Source organism: Sus scrofa, chromosome 4 (assembly GCF_000003025.6).
Source record: "Sus scrofa isolate TJ Tabasco breed Duroc chromosome 4, Sscrofa11.1, whole genome shotgun sequence".
NCBI lineage: Eukaryota > Metazoa > Chordata > Mammalia > Artiodactyla > Suidae > Sus > Sus scrofa.
In genome coordinates this window covers 21,052,197-21,071,610 of record NC_010446.5, presented here as the reverse complement: position 1 = coordinate 21,071,610, position 19,414 = coordinate 21,052,197, and the positions used below count along the sequence as shown (strand labels likewise).

The 19,414-nt window shown below is 39.4% G+C and overlaps 1 long non-coding RNA gene across 2 annotated transcripts in view; it reads right to left on the bottom strand.

Annotated features, from left to right (window-relative positions):
• LOC110260232 overlaps positions 1-19,414 on the bottom strand; it is a 121,826-nt gene that overhangs the window by 10,980 nt on the left and 91,432 nt on the right. Inside the window, exon 3 of one of the 2 annotated variants that reach the window (XR_002343139.1) lies at positions 14,902-15,304. The exons of the other annotated variant lie outside the window; for it this stretch is intronic. This is a non-coding gene — a long non-coding RNA (uncharacterized LOC110260232). Of the gene's footprint in view, positions 1-14,901; positions 15,305-19,414 lie in introns of those variants that run through there. 2 annotated transcript variants of the gene reach the window in all.

Below are 19,414 nucleotides of genomic sequence, written 5' to 3'. Positions count from 1 at the left end.
TTGTTGTAAGCAGAAATTATCACAGCCTTGTAAACCAACTATACTCCAAAAATCTTTAAAATAGAGACATCCTTCTCTCAAGTCTATTCATCTTAAGTACCCTAGTACTTATGTTGTTATTTCTGAATGTTATGTTGCAGACAGCTTTGGTTCAACATACAGTTAACAAAGCGAATGGAGACACATAAAATAGGATAAGAAAAATAGTACTCAAAATGGACTAGCCATTAGGACTAAGATTGAAGATGCAAAAGTTAAATAAAAAATAATTTTGGATGAAATGATATGCTGTAAGTAGTATCGCCCGGCACCACAAGTGTTCTTCTGAGAACTTAATCCCAAAGCACATCATTCCTTTTGTGTCCAGAAGTCAGTTGCTAAGTACTCAATACCTCTACAGATTTTCTTTGCCATGTAAGAAAAATATGCTTCAAATATTAAGAGAAACTAATTTTATTCATAGAGTTCACTACCTCTCTTTTTTGAGCCTTATTTGATATGAAGCTGCCATTCTTCTCTGGACATACCAAGCCCTGAACTTAAAGAGAGAAATAAATCTGCAGCTCATGGTCCCACAGATACTATTTTGGAGAGATGCCATTTGATGCCTCCTAGATAAAGCAATCAACCTGGAAAGGAATGAGGAGCCCATATACTAAAAAGTGACATATAATTATGACCATACCTATTAAGTGACTAAACCAGCCAGAGTCCAATTACATCTTTGCAACATACAATGAAATACCTCTTAAGCAGTTCTTCCACAGAGAAATAAACCTGTCATACAAGAAAAATTTGCTGTACATCAAGGCTATGTATTGAGGAAGTAATATTGTTGTCAGGGTCGTGCTAGCTGTAATTCAATGTGCAATTAAGGGAAATTAGAGGCAGTCCTCATTACCTATATTTTATACTTTGTTTATTGTGCTGCAAATTCTGTAGTGGAACCACTGACTTGTAGCAACAATAGCTCACTTAGTGTAAAATGAGAATGTTAACAAAGGATGTTTGATGGCTGAGGGGCAGAGTACAGCAATTCACATTTCTTGCCATGTGTCCCATCTCCAAAACCAGATATTTAGATTGAGTTGAGCATGAAGTAGCCATGGGCAGAGCCAGTATGGCATGTCTGAAATTCTTCTTGAGGTTCAAAAAATAGGGAAAAAAATTAAGACAGAAAATATAAGGAAGTTGATGATATTTAGACCAAAATCAAATTTCCAATCAATAAATTCACAAAGACCCTAGAAAAAGAGCATACAAAAATAAAGGAGACATCCCTGTTGGACCAAAACTCAACAAGAAGGAAATGCTGGTCTCTAAAGATCACTTCTGAAGGCTAACGGTTCCCTCAGGGAATACTTAAGGAAAATTCTGTAAATTGTGAAGTCTTACATAACCTTTCTCAAAACCTCACAGGTGCATAGAAGCATTATTTCTACAAACTTCCACTGTTTAATTACAGGCACATAACAGAAACTGGGGCTATAAAAAGATGAATTGTAGGGTAATAGCATAAGATTCAGGCAGGCACCATATTGGGAAACTTGGGCTTGAGGGGAAGGAGAGTGAATTGGTTCCACGAAGTGCTGGTTCATAAATTGGCCCCTAAATATGAAAAGCAAGGAGAAACTGAAGAAAGAAGCAAGGAGAAACTGAAGAAAGAAGCAGGCCACTCCAAATTGGTAGGAGGCAGTTTTAATAAGCGAGAGAACTCATAGACAAGGCTTGTCCTGGGCACCACAAATGAATAAATGTCTACACTTGCACCTGCCCACCAGAATCTTAGAAGTTCATATAGAGATCTTAACTGGGTTCAGTCACCTATACCATCCATATGGTTGTGACGACACCTTACTCTCTTAAGGCTACATCCTTGGAACAGCTCCCACTGTGGGAATTGTGGGCAGAACATACATTCCAAGATTGGAGGAGCTGGTGATGGACCTCAGATTGCCCACATCCAATTCCAGCGTCAACTAGTTGGCATGTCCCCTTGATGCCTTCTTCCAACATGGATGCAGGTAGTCATTTTAGCCTGCCTCCTGGGTATTGGACATAAACCCTGACAGAGAATGAGTGTTGGATTTCCAAAGAATGAAACAATGCATGGCTTCCTATAACCTCATTTAGACCTAGAAGCGGGATTCCAGGATGGGCAGCAGAAAAATGGCACAACACAGGCTTTGGAAATCCTCTCCAAGAAATAAAAGTACAGGATTACTTGTGGGTGGAGTCTCTGCATCTGAGAAGATGGGACTTTTCCCTCCCTGGCATCTTGAGTGCTAACTCTCTCCAAACAAATCAAGTATTTGCATACGTGGTGCTAATTATCTCTGCAATCATACTACAGTTAACGTCATTTTCTCTCAAGAAAAATTAAGAATGGCCCGATGCCATTGGAATACTGCTTGCTCTTTCACTTAGAAACTCTTCCAAAATGGGCGCCTGGAGTCTGAGGTCAGGCAACCCTGCGTTCATGCTTAGTGAACGCACAGAGGTGTGTGGGATGGAAGGACAATGGGGAGGACTGGGAAGGAGGCAAGGCAAAAAGAAAGTGCCTACATCACTTGCCAGGATTCTCAAGGAGAGAAGGTTGTGCTTCTGAGCAATTAGAGGCATCCTTCGAAGTCAGAACACTGCCAAGCTGGGGAAGCAGAGCTATTTAAGATTCTGCTTTTCTTCCATGAGGAGAAAAGAGACAACCTCATCCTTAACCCTTCCCAGACTTCACAGAAATAGTTACAAAATAACAATTTTAAAATGCTACATTTTCAGGCTACTTGTATTCTCCTCTTTCAAAAGTAGGTTTACATGACTGGAAAATGTTTTCCTGCAAGTAGGTCAATGTCTGCTCTTAATTGGGTTTTTGATTCAGGGGGCACTATGAGGGGGAAGTGGTGTCTAAGTCCACTGGAAGGACTGAGTTGACCAAAGTTTCAGTACTTTTGTTCCATCTCCTATCTACACTCTTTGTGAAAATTACTTAGAAAATATTTTCTGTAAATGTTATTCTGTTTTTTTTTTTCTTTCTTTTTTTTTTTTTGGCCATACCCATGGCATATGGAAGTTCCAAGGCTAGGGAATCAAATAGGAGCTACACCTGTGCTAGCCTACACCACAGCTCACAGCAACCCTGGACCCTTAACCCACTGAGTAAGGCCAGGGATCAAACTCGCATTCTCATGGATACTAGTTGGGTTCTTAACCCACTGAGCCACATCAGGAACTCCTGTAAACATTTTTCTTAAGTCTTTTCTCAATAGCCCCACTAAGTGTGGCATACTGCCAGATGCTGCCTGAACTCAGTTCCACCACTATTAAGTTATATGCCCTTAGCCACATTATTTAATCCTTTGTGCCTCGGGTTTCTTCATCTTTAAAGTTAACAATAATGTTCTTTACCGTATAGGCTTGCTGGGAATAATAAATTATTTAAACCATGTAAATGACTTGGAATTATGCCTGGTATGTAGAAAGGTGCTCATTACACATTAGTTATTGTTTGGAGCACAGAGAAATGAGTGATTAATTCTATCTATGTTCACCAGAGAAGATTTTACCAATGAGTTACCAATAGAATCATGCCTGGAACATTAAACTAAAGTGTATCTGACAAAGAAGACAGGAAAGTGCATTCATGGCGGGAAGAACTGCAAGGGTGAAGATGTGGAGGATTAATCAGCAGAGTGTATTCAGAAGTCACAAGAATTTTCAAAGAAAAAAATCATGACTTCCAGTCCCCCAACCTTGCCTAAATTCTAACCACTTTTCTCAAACTTTTAACTTAGGAGGATGTGGCAGGTAATATTTTCTAATGATGACTGCAATACCTACCATCCTACCTGCTCACTTTAAGATATGACCTTAAAATCCCCTTCATCAAGTGATGACATCTATGTCTCCTCCACTATAAGCTTGAGTAGAGCTTAGTTATTGCCTCAATCAATGTGGCAGGACAGAGTGATCTCCAAGGATAGATCAAAAATATCATGCACTGCTGCTGTCTTGGAACTCTCATCTTGGAAACCAGCCACCATGTAGTAAGGAGACCCAAACTAGTCCATGCCAAGAGACCACATGGAGAGGAGATTATGGGTAAATGCTCCAGCCAACAGCCCAGCTGAGGTCTTTGTCAACAGCCAGCATCAACCCCCAAAGATATGTTAAGATGCCGTCAGATGATTCCAGCTTCCATCTATCACATTACTCTCAGTCTTCAGGTCTTCCCAACTGAGGTACCAGATATAACGGAGCAGAGACAAATCACCCCTGCTTTGCCGTGTCCTAATTCCTGCCCCAGAGTCTGTGAGAAAAAAGAAAGGTTGTCTTATGCCCTAAGTTCTGGGGTGGTTTGTTACTCAGTAGTAGTAGCTAGAGCAGGAGATATTTTTTCTCTTGCTGTGAGGACAGATGTTGCCTCACATGGCAACATTCATGGTTAGTTATCACTCTAAGGGGTCTAAGGGGTCACCTCCACCTAAGAGCCACGTGAGAAGCAAGTAAAGGCATTGTAAACATTCCGGGAATAAGAGGCTTATCAACGTTCTAAGGTCAGGATCTCAAGCCTAAGACGAGGGCAGGGAAAGAAGGAAGGGATGGGCTACACAGTCAGCCCTTAATGGCCTTCCCTCTGTCTGCTACTCTCTTCATTTCACTGCCTTATATTTATACTGCTTCTTCTAACATCTTATTATCCCAGTTTTAATAATCATCCTGAAAACGTGTTCTCTTTTAAAAAGTGTTCTGAGTCCATCCCTTTTGCATAATGTTCTTCTTCCTGGAAATACACCCTCTTGGTGCTTGTCCCAAAGATGCTTAAGATCCTCACTCAGTGGAAAGTAAGGAAAGTGATAGATCTAACTGCTTATTCTGTGCAGTTCCATGCCACAGAGAACAAGTGGGAGTGGGTGCTCACTCATATATGCTGACGAAGTAGATGCTTAAGACACTGATCTTTTTGAATTAATGTGTTCTTTGTCTTTCGTGTCACCCACGCCTCTAACTGGTCCAGACCACAAGTTTCACAGTAAAGCACAGTTAAGAGAGAAGGACTGTGGAGACGTCAAAGGCTGGCCAAGCTACAGTTTGGAGACCAGACTTGGTGTAATCTGATGCTTCCAGAGGAAACCTCAGTGTTCCGGAGAAAGAGGTGCCATGAGGAGCAGGGATCTTGTTTGGCCTCAGCGGTCTTCTGGGGGAGCCCTTTGTGCTTTATCACAGCTGGAGCACAGATGCTGGCCAGAGAGCTAATTTCTTGACAGAGTCTGGATTTGGAAATCCCTGTATTTCACAGCTGTGCCCATCAGCTGCCTTAGCCAACCTTTTTCTTTTGGGGCAAAAACAACTGGACTTCTGGTCGAAACCTGCAGACTCAACAAAGACAAGATCTTGTCTGTTTAGCTCCAGCATACAAACATTCCCTGGGGGATTATTTGAGACATGTTTGCAGAAGGGTCTTGACTCTTAGCCAGACTGAATAACTTGTGCTAACTCAAAGTATGCCTAATAATCTTGCAACTCTTTTCTCTCTCATCATCACTATTGGCAGGAGAAGGCTCTGATAAGAAAGGAGCACTGGTTTACTACTATCCCTGTCACTATAAAAACAGCCATGGTCCCTACCCTCTAAGTACTTAATCTCATATTAAATTCCTTGAGTTGACTGACAATCTTTGATGGACATAGCAAGAAGGGGTGGAAATTTTTTTTGTTTTTTGTTTTATTTTATTTTATTTTTTAGGGCCACACCTGTGGCATATGGAAGTTCCCAGGCTAGGGGTCGAATTGGAGCTGCAGCTGCTGGCCTATACCACAGCCACAACAACACAGGACCCAAGCTGCATCTGCGACCTACACCACCACTCATGGCAATGCTGGATCCTTAACCCACTGAGTAAGTTCAGGGATCAAGCCTGCATCCTCATGGATACTAGTCAGGTTCATTACCACTGAGCCACAATGGGAACTCCATGGGGCAGAAGGTTTTAATCAATATCTTTTTGTGTCTATTGAGAAACCACCTGAATTATAAATGAAGATGCAATGATCCCTGAAGGATATAGGAGAAATGGAAATATCAGCAATAAGATATTAAAGATATTCTTTCTAAATTCTAGGGAGAGGATGGCACAGGTTGCCTTGATCTGTGTATAAGAAGATGTGGTAATTTTTATGGGACTGATCTAAAAGCAGAGTGACTAGTCATCTCAATTTGTCCAAGACTTTCCCCCTGTTAGCAAGGAAAGTCCTACATCCTGGGAGATTCCTCAGTTCTGGCCAAATCCAGACACTCGTTCACCCTATGAATCAGAAGACTCCTCTGGAAAAAAAAAAATCAGTGCCCTGCCCTGCCAGCCCTTTTCTATTAAAAGGCAAAAATTCCTAAAGGGCTAGACATTAGCATCAGGGTACAGATTACCTTATCAAATCTGCACTCTTCTTTTTAGCAAGTCAACAGCTGTTTATTGAGCACCTAATACCCTCCAAGCACAGGATGGGTTACTAGAGATATGATGATAAATAAGCCACTGTGCCTAACCTTAAAGTGCTTAATGGGTGAGAAGGACAAATAAATGGGTGCTGACAGCAAAACGTGCTAGTTCCACACTACTCTTATAGACACAGTAATAGTGGGATGCACAGGAGGGCAACTCCTGTCCTGGGGGAAACAGCAGGGGTCTAAATGAGGTGACAGCTGAGCTGTGAAACTGAACTGAATTAATGAGGCAAAAGGTAAAGGTGAGAGAGGGATATTCTGAGAGGAAACAGTGTGGGACAATGCCTCCTGGGAAAAAGAGATCTTTGTTTTTCCCATAAATGAATCACAAAGGAATACGACCAAAGCAAAGACTGGTTTTCTTGGCCTGGGATAGAATTCAGGGAAATATTTCTTCTCAGTTTAGTCTGGGATCAGCCTTTTTCATAATTTTTTAAATTAGAAAAAAAAAATGTTAAATGCACTATGAATATGATTTCTTGCTTTTCTTTTTAAAACACCAATTCTGCCCTCGAAAGAAAGACCAAGAGAGAGCATGTGCCATTCTCCTTCCAACTTCTCGGTATTTGCCTTTGTTTCGGTGACAAAGCAACACAAACCCAGGCAGCAACTCATCATTGCCACCTACCCCCACGGTCATCTCCACCGACCTCCTCAGTATGGGAACTGATCTCTGAGGTCAGATCATGAGTTAAGTCTCTGTTGAGTGAATACATTTGACCATTTGTGTTTCGTTTATCAGAGCATTTCTTCTTGTGGATTCCGCCCCCCACCGAACTCCTAGTATTTTAAAAGTATAGTGGCATCATAAAGAAATCAATGCTGAAAATTAGAAAAAAAAAACTGAAATAGCAAATACTAAGAATGAAAACTTTTCTTAATATTTTTATTATTAAAGAAACACATTTTGGGAAATTTTCATATAGTAAAAATATGAATTAAATACCACATCTCTCTTCCCTGCTGCCCCAAACACTCTAGAGGTGCCTACAGCTGATAGTTTCTCCATATATCTTTTCAGATATTTTCTACACATACATAAGCAAAAATGGATGGGTGGATAGATATTTTAAATGCCCATCATATTAATAATGTTGTTATATAATTAGCATTTTTCATTTAGTGTTTTCCTGACATTTTGTCTATGTTAGATATATCAGTCAGGTTTTGCTGCAGTAATGCTATATAACAACCTCAAAAGCCCTGTGGCTTAGAACAAATATTTATTTATTGCTTATATGATATAAGAGTAGTGGATTGGGCGTGGTTAGGGGGCTTGGATTGCCTTAGCTGGGTTCATCTGGCTCTGCTCCAATCAGTTTCTCACTCTGGAACACAAACTGATAAAGTAGCCACTATGAGGCATTATGCTCATGTAATTTCAGCCCTGGGGCTAAAGTGTCCCAGTCAAGCTAGGCAGTCATGGTTTAGAATGTGTCAAGTATCATGGTCACGCACATCCCTTAGGCAAGGCATGTTAAATGACCAAGCGTGAAAACAATGGGGAAAAGAAACATAGCTAAGGAGAGAAGGAATTGAATAAAGAAACAATGCCATGTACCATTTGGTACCTACCCCATTCTTCAGAAAGCCTGCATAGAATTCTACCAAGATATAGAGATTGTAAACTCTAATTTTATTTTTTCATTATTTTGCCATCAATGTATTACAAAATCACACATATCCTTTAAATACATATTCTTAACCATTTGTTGCAACACATCAGTAGATGTGGAATTACTGGGACAAATGGTATGTGAGTTTAATTTTTGAGATTACTTCTAAATTGCCCTCCAAATTAGAGTATCAATCTACACTTCCACTTCCCAAGGTGAATGAGACTACATATTTCCACAATCCTCCCGCAAACTCTCTGTATGATCAAACTTGTAACTCAAAAGGCAAAACATTGATGCTTTAAATTGCATTTCTTTCATTAATGATGCAGCATTTTTAAGTGTGCCCTAAATTTGGAGATGATTCTATCATAGCTGTAGACTTCAGATCAACCTAGCTCTCCTGGAAAATACCCTAATTATATTAATACCAATCCCCCCCACCCATCATGCAATGACAAGTTTCTCTGTACCTTTGGTTTCATGCTGGAGGAAAGCAGGGTAAGTCAGTTTGCTCTACAACAGGGAAAGTAAAAGGTTTTCAACAGGAGAACCAAGTCCTAAAATTTGACTGTGGCTATGTTTAGCACCATGGTGAGGAAGACTGTGCACTGAGAACAGGCTCCGCAGGGAAGAGTGAGGTGATCCATTAGTGATGTCTGCCATGGACTTGAGAATGGCAGGTGGCAACACATATAGCATTTCTTTCCCAGCACTGCCCTTGAAGCTGCTAGAACTTTGCCAGCATTTTAATCTTCTCCTTTACCATTTCATTTATCTCCAGTCACCGAAGGTAAGTATTGAGCAAATATTTTGTAAAAAAAAAAAAAAAAAAAAAAACTGTAAAAAAGATTACTTAGGCTGTTTCCCATGCCTGTATTACATGTCTGGATCTTATGATGCTTTTAAGAAAATGTCATGGACAATGATTTTGAAAAGAGACACAGTAAATATTTTGGTGATTTTTTGGCATGGGCTTTGGCCTTTTTATCTTTGCTGAGCTAAGTGGCTTAGGCTTTTAAGGAGACTTTTACCATCAGAGTAATATTATTTTTGATAACTCACATCCTGATGATATTTGAAAGATGGTTAATTGTTGTGGGGGGCGTGGTTTGAATACAGTGTCAAAGTAAATCGTAATAGGATTCTTTGGTTGGGCTCAAGGTTAAAGGCAACCACATTTTCCACCAACAGAGCAACATAATCACTCTTTTTCCCACAGATAACTATGGTCTTCCTGTCAGCCTACAGGAATTCCATTCCCTTTCCCCCAGTGTAACCGGACTCCCTGCCACAGACAAACAACACTCTCCTCCTTTGCTTTGCCACAAGGCAATCAGTCATTGCTACCCTGGGCCCATCCCCAGTGCTGCAGTAACCACAGAAACCACACCAAGCTTGGACTGATCACGTGGTTATGGACACAATCATCATTTTTAACACAGAAAGATGAAGTCACTCCATCTTCTCTCTGATGAAAATAAAACATTGAAATGCAATATTGGAAACAAACACACGTTCTCCCAATGGAGAAGTGTAAACTGTGGAAACAAGACCCCATTCCGGGTTCCCGAATAAAGGAAAGGGGAGCCCATGGGGCAAATTCCTGAGGCACCATTAGAAACAGGAGTACACCAGTCTCAGAGGAGATATCAGGGAAGTGACACTGCAGGGGTAAAGGAGATGGCCAACTGCAGGACAATTAGGCATGTGCTCCCAGAAGACAGAAAGAAGATGCCACCTGAGCTGCATAAAAGGTGGGGACCCCAAAGGAAGAGAAGTAGTGAATTCCGAGGCACTGAAAAATAACTAAGCAGAGAAAAGCTTGACTTTAAAGTGGCTTTTTTTTCTTTTTCTGGTGCCTGAACAGTAATCTTCCAAGGAGAATAGCACAAGCCCCTTCCCAATAGACTTTTAAGCTTCCGCTGTGAAAAGGCTATTCTTGGCTCACAGACTCTGCTGATTTATTCTCACCTTGAGGCAGCCCTGTAACCTTGCTTCCTACCTCAGCTTCCCAGTCAGCCAAGTGGGACATCCTACTTGCAATCTGCTTCATTTGCTAAGATGTCATGAAGATTAATTAAGAACATTAATACACTAAGCGTTCCTTGGACTGGTCAGGGAGAAAGTGTGATTAGAATCATTATTGCTATGGATTACTAGGTAGAATGCTGTCAGGATGATTCCACAGGAGATGGTTGCAGGGACAATAGTCGCAAGTAGAAAAACAGACCAAATGGTGATCATTGGATGGTTTCAAATGCCTCTGGCCCCAAAATGCTTCTTCTATATTCTTGCCCAGGGACTTTAAATTCCCATGAATATGCTAATAGAATGGAGAGTGCAATGGACTTGGAGTGAGAAAGCCTGCATTTCAGAGTGTCTTTGCCACTTATTAGCTGAGCAGATTTGTGCCTACTTAATTGTCCTGCATCTCAGTTTCCTCATCTGTAAAGGAGATGTATTGACACCTCCGATGTTGATGTGCCCCATGGTGCATCTAAGAAGTGTAAGTGAAATGTGAATAGTTCTGAAAATTGGCCCAACCATGCAAAGATGAAATATTATCATCTCTAAGAAAAAAATGATTTAGCCATTATAGGCTATTTATCCCTTTCTACAAATTAGTTTATGAGAGTGCTGCAGTAACCACAGAAACCACACCAAGCTTGGACTGATCACGTGGTTATGGACACAATCACCCACCAACACATGTACATCTAAGACAGATGAGTTGTGACTCTGGAAGGGGATCAGAAACGTTGATATGGTTGTAAAACTGGGGGCTTCAGTTGGCCAGGGATCTATATGGGGGTGCCAGGGTACCAGTGAGAAGTCAGAGATACACCAAACATCAACTGTACCTCTTACTCTTTCCTGATGTTAAGCCTCCTGACAGGGATGAAGGGCAAAGTTGTAATGTCTTTAAATTTTCCTATTTTAAAATGTTAGGCCTGGAAAGGAATTGGAGATCACTGTAGTTCAATTCTTTTTCATAAAATAGAAAACTAAGCTTCAGCCTTGCTCTGAAAACCTCTTTGATCTTCCTGATGCTTAGACCAGGGTTATTTCCATGACACACTATCTCCAATATGCCACTAGTTATTAAATGCTCTAGTGCAGTTGCATTGAATCCATCCTCATACTCACATCCTCCATGCCAAACCCACCACCTCTTCCCAGGTCCAGACCTCCAACCTTACAAGTTTGGGCTAATACAACAGTCTCATATTCTACCTTGCTCAAATTTCCTTTCAGACCCTCAAACTTCTCCAAATACCACTCTCAGATTAACCTTCTAAAAATGTCCACTGAACAATGCCTCCTCTGCTCAAAACACACCAACAGCTATTGTGTTCAGAAGAAGAGCAAAGTCTGCCTACCCTATCTGAGTTACAGAATACTCTCTGTTCCGGAGGGCGGTTGACACTGTGTGCCATTGCCCCTAGTGCTCAAGTTCTAGAAAGGGATTGACAAAAATGATAAATGCACCACTTCCCTGGGTTTGCTGTTCATCTTTAAAAAAAAATCCAATTACAGTTTGCAATTGCATTTGGTGAAACATAATGAGCTCTCTTTGGAGTTGCCTTATTCAGATCAAATTACTTCTTGGTAATTTAAAGCACATTACATTTCCCAGATACCTCTCAATACACCCACACTGTTCAAGGCCCTGTGTATCTATTACACAAACATTGGCCAGTCAACTCTGGGTGCGTTCATAACCAAAGGATCATTTTGTGGTTTCCCACTGACAAGTCACTCTTCATCTCCCTCAAGCAGAGAGGTCAAAAGTCATATAACTCTTAAGGAGCAAGTCATTTCCCAAAGGTTGAAAATGGGGCATTTAGGGAAGATTTCTTCTAAAAAAAGTTATGGCAAGAGGTCTAGATACCTGTGTATGAACAATCCACATTATTACCCAGTGAAATTTCTTGGTCATTTACTCTCACGTATTGACATAAATGACACAGAGCCAAAGGATGACTTAAAAAAAAAATGACAAGCTCTCAAAATATCAACCAAATCTCTCATTTTCTAAAACATTTCATTCAAACCAAAAAAAGGGCAAAGAGAAAAATAGGTGTGATCAAAAGTTATGACAGTAAGAGAGAAGAACCGAAACTTATAATAGCATGTTGTCCCCTCATTTCTTCCAGAAAGTTCAGCACATAAAACGTCAATAGATCTGAGTATCATTAAAATTTTCTCTACTAATTCTGACAGGCCAGAAAGGTCATCAAAGAGTTTTTAAAGTGCAGCATGACCTGGTTTTTCTGCAGTATCAGTGAACCAGGAGTCTCATAAAGGTATATTTTCCTCCTTCGAAACAATAGCCTTTAAAATCTTTTGTTCTTGACATTTGTATCTTCATTTCAGAGGCTGTGTACTATTGAACTATATCAACTCTTATATTTATCTTCTGACGACTTTTCTAGTTTTAAGTAAGAATCTGTGGTTTAAATGGTCTTCAGAAAACAGAATCAATTTCCTCTCAACTGCTAGAATCATATTCATGTGCTTTCTTACAGATAATCACAATATTTGATTATGAATGGATCTTTTCAGTGGTGGGAGCATCCCTCACTGGACAGTGGTCCTTTAAGAGAAGATTTTTTTATTCAAAATTAAATTTGTGCATTTTCTGTTTACTGAAAAGAAAGCAAACATTAAGTTAGGAATACAAGAAGGTGGAAAGCCACAGTAAGATGACTCCCAGCAATGGAAAAATAGATTTTCTTCTGAGAGTTAGATTGCAAAATAACTGTTGGTCAGAAAGAGTTATGTAGAGACACTTGATTGAGGCAGGATAGCTTCTAAGCTAACAGAACTTTGAGGTGACCTATTTGAATGTACTATCATAACTTTGAGATTATGTCAATCTTGGTGTCGGGGATGGAGAAAGGAGGAAAGTCGATTAATTACAAAAAAGAACAAAAAAAGGAAATCATTAAGGCCAATATTGGCAGTGCCTAGCCAAGCACTAACCAGAGAAAACAGCCCTGGCTACTGGACTCTTGAGTAATCTAGTCTATAGGGTAATATAATTCTAATATGTAGCTGGATAGAAACAATAGATTTTAAGTAGACCCCAGTTTTAACTTATTTATGATGGAACAGAGGACCCAATTCAGTATAGCTGAATGGTTTATGACATTTATATTCTCTGGCTCCCTCATCCAGGACCACCATTCAAACCCAATGCCATCTCACTTTTAACCAGCTAAGGACTGTTTCACCTTCAGGTTTTAGATTGGAAATCATTTCCTTCCGGAAAGACTTCTCCAACACACCTAATCTAGACTTGACACCTCCTGTATAGTTTTGAATTACATCCTGCACTTCCTTTAAGAGAGCCCTTCTTATCCAGGATATTATCAATGCTCCTCAGTAGATAAATATCCCTGTAAGATTTCTATATGAGGGAACAGCTGTTTCTTTTGTCTCCTATAGCCTCAGTGTCTGGCACAGTGTCTGGCACATTATAGCTGCTGAATGAAAAAGTGTTGGATTGATGAATGCACTTGGATCATAGCAAGGAGATGTACTGATTGGACCAATGCTAATTGTTCTGGTGGTGGATCTGCCTCTGATTCCAGAGTGACTCTGTTGGTATGAATTTTCTTAGGCTTGGTAATCCCTAGGGCAAACCTAGGGAATAAAGCTCTCTTTGGCCTTTAAGTGAATCCAGTTCAACTGGCCTCTCCCTTAGATGGTGCCATTTTTATATAGCTTAAACCTCCTTCCAACTTCCTTTAGCAACTCCTATGTATGCCAGAGATAGGAAAATATGTAGGGTTTTAGAAGTGGGAAAAAGTAGATGCTAGAAATGACAAACAGATAAAATTGATGCCAATCCACAACTAAATTAACAGATATCTAGCTTCTCAGCATTGAGAAAAGATGGTAGCAATTATGAGGAGCCATCAGTAATAATCCCCCAAAGATTCTAAAATTAAATCAAAAGAATATGAGTATCATTACTGAAGAATATTCTTAAATGAACTATGACAAAAGATGAAATGAATGCGATTTGTTTTAAAACTTATTTTAAGCAATAATAATGAAACCCATAAGGTAATATTTTAAAATTTAAAAAGTTAATTCATGGAACACAATAATTTAATATATGATTTAAAAATACTACCCCAAAAAAGGGAAGAAAAAACATAATCTATGGGGTTTAGAAAATAGTATGTAGGAAAAAAACAGATATGTTCTGAAAAACTAAAAAAAAAAAAACTAAGTATTTTCATTTAACCAAATAATCTGAGAAAAACAGATTAAACGTTTACGCCATTAAGAAGAGATGGTGACTCTGAAAGTTTTGAAGCAGTCAAATATATTTTTATACAATAGATATTTATTAGGCAAGTACTTTGTGCCAGGTACCACTATTCTAGCACTAAGGAGTCAGGGGTTAGTAGGCCACACAGTGTCCAAACCCTTAAGGAGCCTACAGTTGAGGGAGAAGGGCCAAGCACTAAACAGGTAAACAGATTAGGAAAGAAAACAATGCTGGAGATCATAAAACATTATAAAATGTACAAAAAATGCAAAGGAAACACAACTGAAAAGAAAATATTTCCATCAAAAATGATAGAAAGGAACAATTCCTTAATGATCTCAGAATGCATACCATATATTTTTAGAAACTACCCACAGGACTCCAAAAACTAAATGATCAAGTCTCAAATAAACAAAATTTACACAAGAGAACATACAAATAGAAAACAAATTTCTGGGAAAATGTTCCAACTAACTCGTAATCAAGAAATGCAAATTTAAGCAACTTTGTAACATCTGCTAAGTTGTTTTTTTTTTTTTAAGTTTGAAAAAAAATAGAAAACAGACTTACAAGAAGGATGACAACATAAACAGTCTCCACCCTCCCCCAAGGAAAATCACCGAAATGACCATGGAGGAGGGAGGTGTGTGGGGCACAGATAGGAAGAGAGAGTCACCTGCTGAGAACCAGGGAATGGTGCCAACCAAGTCTGAACCACAAAGTGAGGAAGGCCTGCCAGCTTCAGTACCAACTGTGAAAAGCAATAACCACCTTTCCTCCAAGGCGGTTGCCGGAAGGAAAGGAGGGGAATGGTGACAAAGCTCATGAGCAGGTCACAAGCGGATGGAAGACAGCCACACCTGGAGTCAATTTCTCTATAGCTGGGGTCATGTCACCGTTCTGCTGGCAGAAAAGGAAAGAGAGGTCATTGTGCCACCCCTCACATGTGCCATTTTTCTCATATTTTGCAACTTCAGAGTGACCCCAGTCAGGTAAATATAGGCTTGAGGGGGGACCATTCTCCTGAGTGACGGAGTAAGGCCTAGAAGCACAGGCATCCTGTGAGATAGATGGGGATTAATCAAATATAAATAACAAGGAAAGGCAGCCATTTGGGAGAATGTATTTGTAGCCACATCAAGCAAAAGAACCATAAGCCAAATGTTTTTCTCTTTTATTTTATTTTATTTTTTCTTGTCTTTCTGTCTTTCCCAGGGCCGCACCCACGGCCTATGGAGGTTCCCAGGCTAGGGGTCCAATCGGAGCTGTAGCTGCTGGCCTACGCCAGAGCCACAGCAATATGGGATCTGAGCAATCTGTGACCCACACCACAGCTCTGGGCAACACCAGATCCTCAACCTGCTGAGTGAGGCCAGGGATTGAACCCGCAACCTCATGGTTCCTAGTCGGATTCCTTAACCACTGAGCCATACCAGGAACTCCTAAATGTTTTTCTCTTAACTGAACTATTTCTAACAGCGTTCCTTTGCCCTAAACCAGAGGCTCAATATGTAACTGGAAAATTTCTCCCCAAGGAATGAGATACTTCCCCAGCACAGTGAAGCCACCACTTCTGTCACTTATCTGTAGCAAAAAGTGGTATAGCCACCACTTTTCTGTAGTTTCAACAGAAACAAATTAGGCAAAATACCCAGGTTTTCAACGTCCTTGGCTCTTAAAGACTTTCTCCCTTTTATTAGGATTATAAAGACTTACCTGCTCATCTGATATTGTTCCATCCAGCCTTCTACTTACTTTCTATGGGGAGAAACCAGGCAGCACCCAAATAACCACAGAAAGAAGCTTACCTGTGAATTACTGAGGGACAGCAAGTCTGGATAGAACTTCCCCCTTTCAAAGATGAGTAAGGAGAAAACCACCACCACGAACCTCAAAAGCAACAGAAAGTGAGGCAGGAAGCATTTAAACATACAGGTTCTAGAATCAGATTCCTATCTCTACCATTTTCTAGCCATGCAATCTTGGACAAGATATGTGCTTTTTCTATGCTTCATTTCTAAAATGAGGATAATAATCATGAAGAAAATGAAGATTTTAATGGCTGAGACAAGTATGTAAAATATTTACCAAAATGTTTGCTACATGGTATATCCTAGGTTTTATCATCATCATCCCTATTTTACTATGTCTTTGCAAAAAAAAAAATGCAAATAATGAGAAATAAATATTGAATGCATTATTAATGCTTTTCACCAAGTATTTCTGGTTATTCTCCCAGGCACACATACTTCCCATCTCCTTTAGAATTAGATGGGAAGATGTGATTTGAATTGATTGTTGAAATAAAGTGGAAGTAATACGTGCCACTTCTGGAGTTCCCATTATGGCGCAGTGGAAACGCATCCAACTAGTATCCATGAGGGTGTGGGTTCAATCCCTGGCCTTGCTCACTGGGTTAAGGCTTTGGCATAGCTGTGAGCTGCTATGTAGATCACAGATGGGGCTCAGATCCCACATTGCTGTGGCTATGGCGTAGGCTGGTGGCTGCAGCTCCAATTCAACCCCTGGGAACTTGGGTGTGGCCCTAAAAAATATAGAGAGGCAGCTTTAATATTTAATGTGGGAATTAGCCAAGCTCTTTCTCCCTCTATCACAGGAACATTCCACATGGTGGCTACTCCATCACCTTGTGCCCTGGAAATAAAATAAACTTGGAGCCCCATGTGATATAGCATGAGTGAAGAATAAAGCCTTGCTGTACTAAGCCACTAAGAAGTTGAGGTTTTTGTTACTGTAGCATGACTCAGCCCCTACAACTTAAAAGAAGTAAAAGTATATAAGGGAAATGTTTTTGAAAATTTACCTCTGGAAAAAAAAATAGAAAGTAGACAGTAATTGTTTTTTTTTTTATATAACTAGAGACATTAAATGTCAAATGGGTCTATAAACAACAATTAGAACATAAGATAAAGCATCTGCTATGGACTGATTATCTATGTATCCCCAATTTTGATATGTTAAATCCTAACCCCCAATGTGATGGTATTTGGAAGTGGGGTCTTTGGGAGGTGACTAGGTCATGAGAGTGCAGCCCTCATGAATGGGATTAGTTCTCATAAAAAAGACCCCAGAAAGCTCCTTTATCCCCATATTACCATGTCAGTTTCCAGCAAGAAGATACGCATTTATGATCCAGGAAGTTAGACCATGACCAGGCACAGAATCTGCTAGTACTTTGATTTTAGATTTCCCAATCTTCAAAACTGTGAGACATAAATGCTCATTTTTTTAAACCACCCAGTCTATGGTATTTTGTTATAGCAGTTTGAAAGGACTAAGACAGAATCCAGATGTGATTAACAGTGAGGTAGTAAAGTCAAAGATAGAAAATAAGGAAATAAATGTAGACTGGGCTGGGTCAGAGATGAAACTGGCATGTGCCAGTACTGCTGGCATTAGGCCTCACCTCAACATTCATAAAGTAATCACAGATTTGCCCAAAGATTGCTACCAAAATGTTCCTGGCAATATTGTTTAGAATAGAGAAAAGAATACACTAGGGATAACTTAATATCAGAAGTAAAGGATTTGTTCAATAAACGTACAGAGATAAATGTTTTCCCAATGAAGACATACAGATGGCCAACAGGTGCATGAAAAGATGCTCAACATTGCAAATCATCGGAGAAATGCAAATCAGAACCATAGTAAGATATCACATCCCACCTGTCATAATGGCTATTACCCAAAAGAGAACAAATCACAAGTGTTGGGGAGGATGTGGGTAAACACGAATCCTTGTGCAATATTGGTGGGAATGTAAATTGGTGCAGCCACTATGGAAAACAGTATTGAGATTCCTCAAAAAATTAAAAACAGGACTATCATATGATCCAACAATTTGACTTTTGTTGGAGTATTTATCTGAAGAAAACAAAAACACTAATTTGAAAAGATAAATGAAACCCTTATTCACTACAGTATTATTCACAATAGCCAAGATATAGAAGCTACTCAAGTGCCCATTGACAGAAGAATGGATAAAAAAGATATGGTAGATTATGCAATGGAATATTACTCAGCCATAGAAAAGAATGAACTCTTGCCATTTGCAACAACATGAATAGACCTAGAGAGTATTACTCTAAGTGAAATAAGTCAGACAGAGAAAAAGAAACTCTGTATGATTTCACTTACATGTGGACTCTAAAAAACAAAACAAATAAATAAACATAACAGAAACAGACTCTCAGATACAGAGCATAGGTGGTTTCCTGAGGGGAAGGGGTTTGGGGAAGAAAGAAATAGGTGAGGGAGATTAAGAGGCACAAACTTCCAGTTGCAAAAAAATATGAGTCTCAGGTATGAAATGTATGGTGTGGTAAATACAGTCAATAAATATATAATATCTATGTATGGTGACACATCATAACTAGACCTATTGTAATGTCATTTTGAAATGTATAGAAATACCAGATCGCTATGTTGTTTAACAGGAACTAACCTAGTATTGTAGGTCAATTGTACTTCAAAATCAAACTCATAGACCTACCTCAACATAATAAAAGCCATATACAACAAACCCACAGCTAACATCATTCTCAATGGTGAAAAACTGAAAGCATTTCCACTAAGATCAGGAAGAAGACAAGGATGCTCACTTTTGCCACTACTATTCAACATAGTTTTGGAAGTCTTAGCCACAGCAATCAGAGAAGAAAAAGAAACAAAAGGGATCCAAAATGGAAAAGAAGAACTAAAACTATCACTGTGTGCAGATGACATGATACTACACCTAGAAAATCCTAAAGACACTACAAGAAAATTATTATAACTTATTAATAAATTTTGCAAAGTTGCAGGATACAAAATTGATACACAGAAAAATTGCATTTCTATATACTAACAATGAAAGATTAGAAAGAAAAATTAGGGAAAATTATTATCACATCAAAAAGAAAAAAAAAATGCCTAGGAGTAAATCTGCCTAAAGAGACAAAAGATCTATACCCTCAAAACTATATGACACTGATGAAAAAAATCAAAGAT